This window comes from Pogona vitticeps, chromosome 4 (genome assembly GCF_051106095.1).
Source record: "Pogona vitticeps strain Pit_001003342236 chromosome 4, PviZW2.1, whole genome shotgun sequence".
Taxonomy (NCBI): domain Eukaryota; kingdom Metazoa; phylum Chordata; class Lepidosauria; order Squamata; family Agamidae; genus Pogona; species Pogona vitticeps.
In genome coordinates this window covers 156,570,468-156,586,309 of record NC_135786.1, presented here as the reverse complement: position 1 = coordinate 156,586,309, position 15,842 = coordinate 156,570,468, and the positions used below count along the sequence as shown (strand labels likewise).

The 15,842-nt window shown below is 37.8% G+C and overlaps 1 protein-coding gene across 2 annotated transcripts in view; it reads right to left on the bottom strand.

The window, feature by feature from the left end:
- The window catches only part of GMDS (GDP-mannose 4,6-dehydratase), a 393,997-nt gene that overhangs the window by 360,627 nt on the left and 17,528 nt on the right, over nucleotides 1–15,842 (bottom strand). The window contains exon 2 of one of the 2 annotated variants that reach the window (XM_078393409.1): nucleotides 14,581–14,727. The exons of the other annotated variant lie outside the window; for it this stretch is intronic. The gene's annotated coding sequence lies outside the window, so the exon portion shown is untranslated. The remainder of the gene's footprint in view (nucleotides 1–14,580; nucleotides 14,728–15,842) is intronic. 2 annotated transcript variants of the gene reach the window in all.

Sequence of the window (15,842 nt, the reverse complement as noted above, 5' to 3'; positions counted from 1 at the left end):
ATTTTACCACCCATTCTCCCAGTTTGTAGAGATCCTTCTGGAGTGTGTCAGAATCCCTTCTAGCCTTCACCACACAGAAAAGTTTTGTGTCATCTACAAACTGGGCCCCTTCATTGCTTTTCCCTGTCTCCAGGTCAGTTATGAACAGGTTGAAAAACACCGGTCCCAGGACACATCCCTGGGGCACACCATTCTTAACCTCTCTCCATTGTAAAAACTGCCCATTGACACCTACTCTCTGTTTTCTCAGAGGGACCACCTTCTGAAAATCCAGATATTGACATTTTCAAAGAATTCTAAAAGGTTTGTAAAGCAAGTCTTACCCTTACAGAAGCCAAGCCATTATGGAACACATCACTTACAATTAATTTAAAAAGTATACATGAAATATAAATAGCAAAGAGAAATCATGTATTTATATTCTATTTTAAAGATACCAATAAAAAAGGAGAAAAGGAAGAATACATAAAACAAACAATAATCCAATATTTGTTTAGACCAAGATGAATAAAAAGAAGGGGGAATAATTTTCATTAACTCTATAATTCCAAGAATTTATAGTCAAGGTTCATCTTTTAATAAACCAATTACACTGATAATATTTCCTATTCAAATAAGTATATTTAAACATTGGTGTTGCTTCCCATGCCTGCCTTAACCTGTCAACAATTGTCAAGCTAATTTTGCTCTGCCAGAACTGAGCAACACTTACTTTATCCATTGTAAGAAGTAAACCAATCCTTTGTATATCAGCATTCTTTATCACAGTCTTCAACACATACAATAATAAAATCTGATTTCATTTTCGAGCCACCAAAGGTAACTTATAACACCAATTATTTCAATTAAAATGCTGTTTGTAAGGCTTTCACAGACTCCTTATTATACTGGTACTCCCCCACACCCCAAACTATTCAATGTGTTATATTGTGCACACACAAAAAATGAACTTCTTTTCACATTTGATTTTTTTCTACATAAGGATACAGGACAATATTATTAGTTCTATGATGCCGCAGAAAATAATTATAGGGGCTGTCAAAACTAAATTCAGGGGAGAATATATTTCTATACAACTTCTACATTTATTTCCCCCTCCTTATTCTAATCTTCTGCTAGGTCATTATCTCTTTCTCACAAAATTCTAACAGGTCATGACAGAAGTCCCTTAAATCAACAAGAATGTTGAAGAGTAATTTCCCTCAGCTGAATTACCCAACTGTTGGTTTTAAGAAAAATTCTAAGTACCAATGCATATTTTGAAATTTAATTTCTAATTCAACTAATTTTACACTCCTCTCATGATGTTCTAAGTCTCTTATAAGCAGGGAAATAAACAATACCAGGCAGTCAAAATAATACCAATCATAATAATAAGGATCATATTAATGGTATTTTCACCCACCAAGTGTCATATGCTAACACATATAAACATTTGTTCTGCAGACACTGTAAGATGAAGTGTACTGTATAACAAGATGGCTAAACTTCAACTCTGCAGCTACAAAAATTAGGTTAAACTTAATTTAGGATATTTTTGTGTGTTTCTCTTTCAAGCTGTAATCTTATGTCCATGCGTCTGTTGTTTAATTTTTGCTATACAAAAATACTGTTCAAGCAATAAAGACTGACACCCTGGAAATTTTAAAGGATCTCTGTTTTTAGCATTGTAAGATAATGAAACACTAGCAGAGGTATAGGTCCTGTAATAGTTCAAACAGTTCAAGATGCAATACAACAATATAAAGTAAAACAAGGGGGCACTTCCAGTGTTTCCAACTTATATTCTTGAGCCATCTACTGGCACAGCTGTTTCACTGCAGTGGAATATAGTACGCAATAGACATATATTCTTCAACAGGATCTCACCTCTACCCTCCCAGGTGCCAATTTGACACTACAGAATTCACACATAGTAAAATTCAGCAATACTGTGGTAATAAAGAAACATTTCATTTGCTTCTGGAAACTTGCTGCAGGATACTAGTTACATTACAGATGGACTGTGTCAAAAGCTACATTGTGAACTTAAGTGTTTCACGGTAAGCACTGGGTATTACCACCTCTCACAATTTGTGCGGTAATCTAGACATAAACCTCTCTTCTCAGCCTCCAATAATATCGCATCTAAAAAGAAATAATATTAGTGAATCAATACTGAAAGAGGGCAACTCTCATATCCAAGATGTAAAACATATGAAATTATTCTCTCTCAAGGGTATGGGAATTACACCACATCCTCACATTTTGGTTGTATTTCAAAATACAGCAAGTGTATGGAATTCCTCCTTTCAGCTTCTTCAAACAGATATAACGCTTGCCTTTACTCCTTTTTATTGTTTGCAACAAGCCTGTCTAGAAGATATTTTCGAAAGAAAAACACTGGACATTGTATGACAATGCGAGAGAGAGACAGAGAGACAGGTCGTTGTTAGGATGCCCAATGGTGCATTATTGAAAGCAAACATTCACAAACTTTTTCTTATTTGCTGGAAATTAAGCAAAAGAAACACAGATCATAATCTCTCTTGTATTAAAAACCTGGACAAAGAAAATATAATTAAATTAAACGTTGGACAGTGAATTGGGGGAAACAAAGTCCTAAACATGTTGGATCTAAGGAAACATTCAGTAATGATGAAGCTGTTTCTTCCTCATCCTGCAGGAGGGTGCACCCTGCTATTGCCATGGTGTAGTAAGGCAGGAGCAGCAGCAGCACCCCCGGCATACGCGCCTTTACATTAATACAAGGCACATGGTACACTGCATCTCAATTTTAAGTAGCACTGTGCCTCTGATGTTTTGCCACATGTGGTTCAACACACATTTTCTCTCATTTCTTCTCTGTTTACTAGCGTTAACATCAGCACAGACACATGTGATAGGGCACTTCTGCAATTCCTTCCAATATTACAAATACACATGATGAAAAACTAGCTTTTAACTTCAATTTGATGGAGTTTTGCAATGTAGCTTTCAGTACCATTGATGATGACATCCTCCTGGCATTAAAATGTCACAAAGCTCAAGATCACAAGAGCAGAACTACTACAATGGTATTTCCACTCGATTATGTGGTGGTTCTCTTACATCACAAGCGTATTAACAACATGCTGCTGCAGTTTGTTGCTCTATCCTGTGATACTGGGAGTGGTACACTCCTTGCTTACAATGTTTCTTAAGATGTACAGGAGATCAGTATTGGGGTAGCTAAAGGATCAACAAAGTGCGGAGTCTCAACAATACACAGAAACAATAGCTTTTTTCCACAGTAAAGGTGAAGCAGTTGAAATTCTAAGATATCATCTCAGGATAGTCATGCACTGGATGAGACCCAATCAATGGGTGCTTTCCCAAAAGGGCAACACTGGAGATTCTGGTGACTTGGAAGCAGCACAGTGCCCTTTGCATTATGAAGTTGCATTATCCTTAGCAGCAAGATTGTTGAGTTTTTGAAGTGCATTTAGAATCACAGAACTGTAGAGCTGAAGGGGACCCCCAGGATCATATGGTCCAGCCCCCTGCAGCAAATCCCTAGCTAACATATTGCTGACAGGGAAACAAAGTGAATAAATGCTGTTAGGAATGCAAGACGGAAAGTATTTAGAAACAAGTACATAGGACTCTTTACTGAAGACAATGTTTTAAATTTTGTATGTGTGTAAATTTGAGGATGCATTTCTCTTCAGACTTTTCCACAAGCCATGTATTTTACTTTAGTTCTTAGTTTTACCATCAGCAGATAAGATGACTAACAACTTTGCCCTTCCCTGATTAGTTAAAAAATTAGAGCAGTAAGTATAGGATTGGATCTGGAGCAGCCCTTCGCAAACAGAAGAGCTTCTTCCATTTATGGAAAGAACCAAGATTCAGTTGAGGCTTCCACTGTCTGCAGGAAAAGGGCAACACTTTCCCCTGATCCCCCTTTTCCCCTGTAGCACCCAATGCCACCTCTTATGCTATTCTTAAAGTTCCTATGCAGCAACTTTTATGGGGGAGCAAAAGAAGGTAGGAAAAAACAGTGAAAACCATTCTTCCTCCCTCCCCCCCCCCAATTGCTTTCTCCAGCAGGATGGTCCTGCAGGTGAAAATTCCCGCAAAAGTAATCAAGATCTATCAACAGTGATTTTTTTAACATATGAGTTTTTCTCTGGTAGAACACACAAAAGTATTTCTGACTATATAACCTTATACTGGAATATTTAAAATTTGACATAAGACTAAAGAACAGAGATAGCAGAACTAATTGCTTGTTAACCAGTAAATTCATGAGTGTGTTTTTAATATCTCAAGCTTTATTTCACTTAAGAAATGCATATATGATCACACTTTTTATCATTTCAGCAACAATCTTCCTAAAAGCTTCACAGCCTGAAAACATAAACATACATTTACTAATTGTGCATCTCACAATCCAAGATGCAAACTGTCATCAAGTCACTTATGTATCACCAAACATGAACACAATTCTTTTCAAAATACATAAAATATTTTACAAGTGAATTATCTTTGGCATTTGTGTTTTTCTTTACTTATAATTATTTTTAAACAATAAATATGCATCAGTGGCATTATGGATAAAGAGCAGAGTTTTTAATGTGACATCACTTTCACAGAGATAAATCAAATTATGAATAGCATGTAAAAATCCTTCTACATGCCTATCTTTAGATATCCTGCATCTTAATCCAAAAATAATTTTATTTGGAACAAATGAACACACTGGTGTTTATGGACCTTTTTTTTCACCATACACACATTTAGCATCACTGTCTTTAAATGGGGTTGCTAGCTCTGTCAGTGTTCCTTATACATATTGTTCTTCCTGAAATGGCAGAACAAATCTGCAGTATATTTAGTAGTGCTTGCTCTAGCTTAGAATTTAAAATAAACTTGGAATGAACAAGAAAGTAAAATAAAAGATAACTAATGTACTGGAACCTATTATCACCTCTGGTGGACTTGTGATAAAGCAAAAAACTTTTGTAACAAAATACATATATGGCTTGTTAAAATAATTAAAAAGCATGTAGACTTTAGACCAGAGCTCTTTCTGTTAGGTATAATACCAGAAAATGCTGAAAAACAAAATGTATATTTAATATTGCATATTTTAACAGCCATGGGGGTTATATATGCACAGTACTGGAAAAAGGAAGGAACACCTACAAATCAAGAAATAATTAAAACGATACTGGACTGTGCTGAAATGGATAGACTAACACTGAAGATCAAAGGAAAAGAAGATACAAAATATTATCAAACATGGGACTTGTTCTATCAATGGTTAGAAGGACGTTGTATGGATTAGGAGCGTAATGTGTATGGCAGTTGTTTTAACAAATGAATATAAGCTGTACTCAGGTGGCACGATGTTAAATCAACATAGATGGATTTTATATAATAAAAAACTCAAAAAAGATAACTAATGTATGCTGTATTTCTTCTACAAGCAGTTTTATTTGACACTTCATATGCTGCAAACATAAATATGCAGCATTATATTCTTAAGTATTTATCATCCTAAAATATGACTAGGTTATCCACTTAGTATGCAATATCAGTGAGACTGCATTAATAGTAGTTAAAAATGAGTGAAATTTATATTTAAAAACAGAAAGGCTGACAGTGTCATTCCCAAGCCCGTCAGCCAGGTTTTCAATTCCAGACTTGTATGAATTTGAGCTTTGTTGAAATAGTTTTACACACATCCCTCTTATAAATAACCAGCAAGAAATCTACATTTCACTCACGTTATATCTTCTATCCAACCACCACCGTGAAATCTGGAAGATTTTAAACAGCACATTTTAGAGTATACAGGCTGTTTAGTACTCCAGAAAATTTTGCTGAAGTAATAATGACTGATCTCTTTTTCAGTACACCTGAACAATTCCAACCCATTTTAAAGAATCTGGCTCCCTGAAAGGAAGTGAATCTCCACTGTCTAGACGTTCAATTTCAAGAACTTTTCTCTCCCACTTCTCTATATATCTGTAGTTCAGAAATAAGTTTTATCTTCCAAAGTCAGAACGTAGCTCTTTCTACAAAACACTAAAATTGTAGTTTTAGTGCAACCATATACAGTACTGTATTAGTTTTATTATTTATTGTTATACTATAGAGAATAAACCAGCACTGTAAGTTTGTAAAGAATTATTTAAAGACTTCCTGTGATATGGTTAGTTATTACAATATCCACAAGGCTGATCTCCAAAATAAAATCTATTTATTTATTTATTTATTTATTTATTGAATTTATATCCCGCCTATCTGGACTATAAGTCCACTCTACTGAAGGTGTTGACGATTGTCAGTGCTATTTCCAACAATAGCAAACAGAATTTGCTATTCAGAGATTTTGGACTGCATTTCTATTGATGCATCCAACAAAACCTCTAACAGGCTTCCAGAGGGATATAGTTCAGGCTATAAACAAACAGCTGATGTTTAGCCTCTCTGGATGAAAGTAGGTTCTTTGCAAACATCTGAAATAAATTTTATTTTACATTAATTCAAAAAGAAATTGTGACTATATTTACAGTCAAGTAATATTTTGCAGGAGGAAAAGACTTCTTATTCATTTCGCATATTTTCAAACACTGGAGTTATATCACATATTTTTGTAAAGCAAGTTACATTTTCAGTCTTTATGTTAAATCAGTCAACCGAAATAAAATTTATGCTGAAGACATTCATTCATTCATTTGACTTTATCCTGCCTTCCTGGCCAATGAGGACCCAAGGCAGCATACAAAAAGTTTAAAATCAGTAACATTTAGCTTCATAGAAGAAAAAAATACATTAGTCTAAGACACTAGTATATTACAGATTTTTGTTTGCTATGCATTCGGGTACTGTGGTAACAGTACCAAATAAGTGTTCTCAGTATCATCCAACTGCTTGTCACCTTCACAACTGCTCTTTTAGCTCCCATTACCATGCATGGACTTTTCATATCAATGAAAAGCCAAAGACTAAGAAGCACTCAGACTGACATTAAGCAGTGAGTTAGGTACTGTATCTGGTTGCACAGCCAGAGGCTGAGGGTCCAATTCCCCACTGTGCATCCCAAAAGAGCCAGCCTGTGTGGCCTTAGGAAAGCTGAAGAATCCCAGAACACCCCCCCCCCCCAAATTGGAATGGTGAACCACTTCTGAGTACTTTCTACCTAGAAAACCCTGAAAAAGAGTCACCATCAGTCAGAAATGACTTGATGGCTGACAATTGTTATCATTACTGCTTCTTATAACCCATCAGATAAAGTTTACACTGGACCTGTAATTGTCAGTTCTATAATAAGCAAACACACACACAAATCTGTGTCCTGAATTAAGGAATACTTTAGTTGGATCATTAACACAAGTCACAAGCAAGGCAAACTTTCAATTCTTCCAGAACTGGTAAAGATGGCATAAAACCTGGAATTCAACCAGAAGCTAAAGAAACTGGGCCTGACATGGCTCATGCAATCCAGTAATGCAAACCAAAATGTTATATTTTACATGAGACATAAGCAAAAGAAATATCAGTTTTCAGGCTCTAAAAACTAGAGATCTTTCATGCAATTCTTGTTACTTTCTGCTATTACTACTGAAAATTCTCTGATTAAATAAAAATATAAACTGAAGGGATTTATTTGATCTGCAAAGCCTATGTCCATGGAAACTATGGATCAGAACATTAAATTTTAAGAAGCAAAAACCCTAAGATGATGCCAGGGCCTACCTGAATCTTAAGCCACAAGAATCTGTATTTGTTCAATTGCCAATAACCTAATTGATTTGTAGATGAAAATCAGAAAAGGTTAAACACAGCTAGTTTAACTCTCAGTAACCAGTAAGTGTCCTCAGGCGTATCCACCTGTCTGTCACACACAGGTGTTCAGAAAAGGGTCATGCTGAATATAAGAGCAGAGAGTTCTAGCCCTGTCTTTTGCCTGTTGCTGTCTCTAGATGGAGATGTCCAGGGCAGAGCTTCTCCACACAATTGGGAGCCTTGATTTTTAATATCAGCAGATAAATGCTTTCCTCTCCAGATTGTCTGCCTCTGTATGGAGATAGTGACAGGTAAAGGCCAGTGTTAAAACTTCCTTCCAGCTTACATGTTCTGATTATGCCACTTGAACAGAGCATTCTTCTGTCTGTCTGTACGAGGACTGTACTCAATCAAATAGAGGCTAGAATTCATAACCTTTGACTATGCACGAATTTTGACAAGCCAGCATGGCTCCACAGATCCCACACATTATTGAAACCTCTATATTTAAAAAGAGAAAGAGAATGTTTAAAGTGTACAAAAGCACAACCTGTATCACATTGGAAAAGCAGTACACCCACAAATACTAGTTCTATATACAATCTGTTCAACATTTACTGCCAACCACATCTCAAACCACTACAAAGGACATTCATTTCACAATTACTAGAGCTCTACTTCCAGAACAATTTAGAAAAGAAATCAGTTCCACGTGAATACATTGGAGTTTAATGCATTGAAAAATTTAATTCTTATTCTACTAATATTTTAATAAGGTATATTTACAGCTGCTGTCACTTCTTTAAATGTGGTCAAATTAACTTTCTAGCAAAATGAAAAATTTCAGTGTTCTCTATGAAGCATACTTTTAAGAAGTTCTCCCTTGTTACCAGACGCTGTGAAGAGCGTTTTAACATACAACCTATTCATCTCTGACATCCTTTGTACAAACAAAATGCAGTTTAGGAGTGAGGAAATCAAAGAAAGTTAGTCTTGAAATACACACAATAATTCAACACTATATCTATTGTACAATACCTAGTGGAAATTTGTCTAGAGTAGCTCAATTACAGGAAATCAGTATAAGAGCTCTGGTTTCCTGCTAGTAGAGCAGTAGCGCAAATGTGAAAAAAAAAGGCAGTGATTTCAGAAACACATTAAATCCTTCTATCATTTCCTCTAACTTAAACAAGCGTTCACTCTTATTTATACAAATCACTGATTCCTATTAATAATTTGATGTGAATTATTATCCACAAACCAAATGATATGCTAGATTTGCTTCACTGGGAGTCACAAGGGTCTTTTTGTGATCATGTACAAAAAAACCTTTTTGCATGGCTCAATATGCAATTTTGTAACTCACATTTTAGGAACCTTTTTGATCACTCCCCGCCTCTCCTTTATACATTTTCCTAAGTAAGCCAAAATAACAACTGAAATCATCACATGTTCTTTTGCCTCAATTTCCTCCTTCCTCTACTGCTTCTTTGGATGCATTTTAGACTGTAAGAGCCCTGCAGGAGCAATCTGCCATACCTCTTGATCATAAAGCACTACGCACATAAATGGCTGTACTCAAATAAATGCATACTATATAGAGAAAACAGAAGTATTGAAACTATAGACAAACATAAAACGTATAGAAGTTTTAGTTTCTGAAATTATAGCTACATCAGTCTCCTGCAAGTTAGGTATTCACAGAGGGGGGAAAGCTGCAAGTTTATTTCAGAAAGCCTTCAGACATAAAACTATAAACTTAAATGACCCAACTTGTGCAGTTGTTTTTGTTAGTTAATAAGACATTCCTTCATAAGAATTAGGTAAATATGTATTAAGATCACTACAAAGATGCCGCCTAGTGATGACAGGAATTGCACTCCAACTAAATGGCCCTCCAGTTGTTGTTGGACTGCAACTCCTATCACACCAGCCAATATAGTCCATGATGAGGGCACAAAGGAGTTGAAGTCCAACTATAACTAGAGAGCCGTATATTTCCTCAACCTAGTTTAAAGCCACAACAAAATAAGATCAGACAGAATCCTATTATAGATCAGGAAATATATCAGTTAGCCCAGAATACCAGCATGTTTAATGAGCCAAGCAAAAAATCACGACATAAAGGTATGAATAATTTCTTCAGAAAACTGAAGCTCATTTGGTTGTAGAATATTTCTAAAAATATTAGGATCAGTTTTTGAAAAAATTATTTGCCTCCGCCTTCATTGCAAAAAAAATAGGGTCAGACATTCATGGCTGAACTGTTCGGGCACGGGCAGCTGGAAATCTAAGTTAAATAAAGTTAGCCAAGACATCACAGCTTAGACCTTATAGACAAACCAGAAATCAGCTGAAATTGATTACTGACAGAAATTACTGACAAAAGGCTCCATATCACAGGATAAGAAAGCCTTGAAAGGACAGATCCTGACGCTGAGGCTCCAATACTTTGGCCATCTCATGAGAAGAGAAGACTCCCTGGAAAAGACCCTGACGTTGGGAAAGTGTGAAGGCAGGAGGAGAAGGGGACGACAGAGGATGAGATGGTTGGACAGTGTCACCGAAGCTACCAACATGAATTTGACCTAACTCCGGGAGGCAGTGGAAGACAGGAGGGCCTAGCGTGCTCTGGTCCATGGGGTGACAAAGAGTCGGACATGACTTAACGACTAAACAACAAAGACCAATTTTTTTCAGAGATAGAAAAACCAGGTCATCAGCATAAAGCAGTACTGAGATCTTCCTACAGCCAATGGTTGGAAGGAAGAATAAGGGGGAAGGCATTTGAGGGATCAAGCTGTTTGTATAAAAGTTAAAGGGAAAAGGTGCTAAAGTACAGCCTTGTTTCACCCATCGACTAATGCAAACCTGTTGTGATAGAGCCCCCTGTAAGCCTACACTCACTTGCATCACGTTTTCTTTATGTAGTTGCTGTATAAGCCACAGGAGTCTCTTACTGATACGTTTTTCCCAATTCACACCATAGGCGTTCTCTATCTATCAGATCAAAGGCTGATAAAAAATCCGCAGAGGCAGCATAAAGATATTTGTTTTGAGGTTTAGTAAATTTACTGATTACATGATGTAAAACAAAGGCTTGATCTATTGTACTTCTGCCTTTTCTGAAGCCTGCCTGTTCCTCAAAAATGACAGAATGCTTGCTGTCCCAGTCTAAAAGCCTATTCAAGAGGTATCTGGCTTAGAAGCCACATTGAGGAGACTGATAGGTCTGAAGTTACAAGGATCTAGAGGATCGCCTTTTTTAAAAATGGACACAACAATGTTTGCTTGCCAACCTGTGGGAAGGTTGCCTGTGCTGTTAATATAGGTGAATAGGTTGGCTACAATAGGAGACCACCACTCAACAGCAAAAACCTCAGCGAGGATCATGTCTCTACCGGAAGCCTTGCCATTCCTAAGAATTAGAATCAAGTTCCCAGTTTTTCTGGGGACTACAGGTAGCCATTCAGGGGAATTAGAGAGAATAATGTGTAATATTTGTATGAATATTGCCCCCCCAAAATACGATTGAAGTGAGAGACCCATACCTCTGGCATGATGGAGTTGGCAGTTACAAAGGCTTTCAGTGAGAAGACTCTTTCTAACTGCATCCAGAATTTGGGCTCATTACCCTCGATGAGGGCCTGGCCCAAAGACTTTCAGTTATCAGAATAGAAAGCCTTCTTTTTTTCCTCTAAGGAAAGATTTTTATTCTCTCCGTAGATGTTGCAGGAAAGCCGTAGCTTCATCAGTACCGATATGTTTCACCTGTCTTGTTGCTCTGCTCAGCTCTTTTTTCTTGATCTTACATTCCCTATCGAACCAGGACCATTGAGTTTCTGACATTCTTTCTGAGTGTGTAATGGTTAAGTGTGATCCAAGTTCAAGAATTATATCCTGGTAAACCCTGCAAATGTTCTAGGTCCCCACAAGAGCGTGTTGTCATAGCTCTTGGAGTTTATCGGTGCCCAGCATCTGCCTTATACTGTCATCAGTTTTAATAGCCCATTTAAGCCTTTTGTGACCTAGAACATGTCCCAGCATTTTATGGTTTGTTAATGCCCCTGTTTGGATTTGTTGGAATCTTAAGGACACTCTAAGTGCAAGATGGTCACTTCCTGTCATGAATTGCTAGAGAGTATACATAGGGGAGAACAGCAGATCCTGTAACATAATCTACTACACTAGCACCGTTATCTGTTAGAAAAGTGTGATAGCCATTTGAGATATCCAGGTGAGATCCATTTAAGCACGCCAGGTGGAATTTGTAAATCAATTGAAAAAGGAATTTGCCATACTTGTTGATTACCTTGTCTTGGAAGTTCGGGAGGTGTTTTTATCCTCTCCAAGCTCCAAGCCAAGGGCTTTTTCCATCATACAAAATCTGTTTCCCATTCCAGCATTAAAGTCACCACAGATTATAAAAATATGGTTGGGATACTCAGAAAATAAGGTACCAAGAAAGTCCTCCAGTTTAGCCCAAGCCTCTGTAGCAGGACCAATTGTTCTCGGTGGGAGATAGAGGTTGACACAGATCAAAGGACCTGGTTTGCAGCCATGTGTTATCAAAACTTGCCAATGGCTAGAGTTAAATTCAGCTACCTCTGTTCCCTTCAAGCCAGTAGTGGAGGAGATTGAAATACCCAGGCCCCCACTTCCTCAGCATGAAGCTGAATTTTTTTGAGCTGGGGATTCCCATGTCCTATATCCCTGTAAACATAAAGTGTCTTTCTTTAGAAGCCAAATCTCTTGCAGGCAAATTATGTCAAATGACTTAAGGTACTGTATGAAATCTGAGTCAACCAGTTTATTCTTCTATCCTGGAATGTTCTAAGAATGTTCAGAGGCTGACTTTGTATCTTATCTGACATTAGTCATTCTTGGGAAAGGGCTGCTGGAGAGGCATATCTGTTGTCCAAGTACCATTCAGAGATAGACCTACTGGAAGTTCTGAAGTGACTGGGTAGGTGGCTCTTCCCCTTAGAGGTTTGATAAATCTGTTTCTACTGGGAGACTTGTTACTTACAGCATTTGGGTGACACCCATCCTTGGAGCTTCTCTTATTTGTGTTCTCTGGTTGTTACATTTGTTTATGAAACTACAGGGATGATTAATCAAGATGTTATTAGGGGCAGATACAAAAGGGGGCACACTTTTCCCCTCTGTAATTTAATTTAGGAACAGGGGGTGCATCACCAGCATAGCTGGGAGCATTTCCCCTTCACCTGGAGTACTCTTAATTAGAAGATAGCTCAACAGTTCTACCTGAGTTTCAATGGGGTATTGGAGTCCTTTTAAAAATTACATTGTGTCCAAATTCATCAGCCATTACCCTCCCATCAAAAGTACCTCTGTGATTCACAACGTAAGGCTGTCTGCTTGTTTTGAATGGTCTTTGTATGTTTTGTTTTACAGTTGACGAAGTTAGGCCTACGGTATGTTATATGTGTTCCCTATTTGAATGATACTGATATATCTTCAAACTTATAAATTAAGCTCCAAAAATGATAGGCATGTCAGTTATCTTTGAACGATAGATGCACCCTCCCCCTCAAAATTTCAGACTTTATAGGATACATACATGAGCAATGCATATACATTGAGGGATCCCAGTATTTACCCAAAATGTCCAAAATATCCTTGTGTTACATCAATGTTAGTTTTCCATGTACAGTATTGTTTGACCTTCTTAAAGGCCAATTGTATATGGTAATATGACTCACAGTGTTGGATGATGGAGCTGTAGGCTGTGGTTTCTCTGTTCCAGAGTCTACTTCTGCAAGCCGTTGTTAATAGGGATTATCCAGCAATATGTTGTTCCTATCTGTAGGAGCTATAAATGAAGACTGTGAGCCATTTGTGTCTGAGGTAGTATCTTGCCATTCATCAATTACTATGAAATTTTCTGAAGCCTTTCCAGAGTTAATGGCCAGCTCTATGTCATCCAACTGCTGTACACCATGTTGTTCTTTTGGAATTAGGAAGGGATTGTTCTTATTTGTTTCTAATGTGTCATTCTCATTTCCTGCTTGGTGGAAGCTTTGGACTGGGTTAGGAAATGTTCTGGGAGGTGCTGCTGTCAAAATCCCTGTTTTTATCAAGGTGGCTATGTGTTGGAGTGTTGCTTTCAGGTCGGATATTTCTTGATGTAGAGCATGTAGTTTATTGAAGATGTTTTGACTTGATTTTGCAGATAGGAAGCACTCGTCATGTAACAGAGGACTGTACAAATAATTTTATGTCTTCATTATCAGGTCCGTGGGATTTGTCTATTGATTCTTCCATAGATTTATTCTTTAAATTGGTACTTGGTAAACTTGGATTTTTATCAGGCAAATCCATTGATAGAATTGATGACTCTTCATGTAATCCTGGGTCCACTGACCAATTGCCAACCAAGTAATCAGAAAAGTCTTCAACAACATCATTTCTTTGGGAGTCTCTGATGATCATATTCAAATCTTGATTGTCCAAAGTAGATGGGGTATTTGAGACAAATTCCCTTGGAAGCTTTTGCCCAGTGGAATTGGAGAAGTCATGATGCCTAATGGAGGTTAAAGGCAGGAGGAAGTCTACTATTGCCCTTTGACTTTTACTTCTGGGAACAATGTTAGACCCAAGCACGAGTCTTCTGGGCTCTTGTAATGACCATTTGTAATGCTTATAAGTGCTGCTGGGTCACGCCTGCAACCAAGAGAGTTAGAGTCTTCTGCTCTAGTGTAGTTTATTTTGCAAGCCTTGCCTTCTGTGATATCTCCTTATCAGGCAACTCAGGCAATCCCCAACATTTAACTTCTAAATAGCTTCTAAATAACTCACAGTATTATGGCGTGATTCTTGTATGGCCTTGAATTTTCCTAGTAATATTCTCGGTCCTCTTCTGACATTGTGTTGCTGGTAAACTCCCCCCGGGGAAACTCCAATGCTTTGCTCTCTTTAGCTCCATCCACCACCAGGAAACAAGCTCTTTAATGTAAACAATAGAAACGATTAAAAAGTATTTATAAAAATTAAAAAAGGAGAATAAAGATTAGAAAAAGCTCAATATAAACGCTGTCCCTCCCCACACTGATTCAGAAGAGCTTCCACAATAATGGATGAAAGGGGAACACACACATCATTCACATACTGGACTATACACCTCAAATGCCCCAACAATCTCTCTCATCAGTTTTACATGTGTGTCAAACAACTTGGGGGAAAGGGAGAATGAATCCAGAGCAAAACCAAATACAAGTTACCAAGTTATCAGAATAGAATCTGCCACATCTTCTGAAACCAGTCCTGAAAGATAACCACTGGAAGACATTAATTCCCAAGCATAACTCCATCAGGTTATTAAGAAAGACACTTTGCTCCAGTGGCACCAAGCACAAATGAGAGCTCAAGCAAAACAGATGAGGACACACTCTCCTCATATGCCACATGAACCAAACTGCCTATGTTGGCTTGGGCATGTCATGAGCTGATGGTCGGATTCCAAAAGATCTCTTGTACAGCGGACCCTCGACTTACAGACGGCTCGACTTACAGACTTTTTGAGTTACAGACTTCTCTGGTCGCAAAATTCAGGTTCGACTTGCAGCCTGAGAATCGACCTACAGACCACAAAAAAACCAAAATGGAACAAAAATGGAACAAAAATGGAACAAAAATGGCTGGTTACGGGATTAATCGGTTTTCAATGCATTGTAGGTCAATGGAGACTCAACCTACAGACTTTTCGACCTGCAGCCACTGTTCCAATACGGATTAATTCCATACGTAGAGGGTCTACTGTATGGAGAATTAGTGCAGGGAAATCGCCCCAGAGGGAGACCACAGCTGTGATACAAGGATACCTGCAAGTAGGATCTGAAGGCCTTAGGAATGGACTCAACAGATGGGAAAACTTCACATCTAAGCGTTCAGCCTGGAGGCAGGCGGTGCATCATGGTCTCTCCCATTTTGAAGAGACACTTGTCCAGCAGGCCGAGGCAAAGAGGCAACCCAAAATCAGCAAAATCAGGGAGCTGGACAGGGGACAGATTGTCTTCAGTGAGGAAGGGATTGTTGCTCTCGAATTGGCCTTCCCAACTACA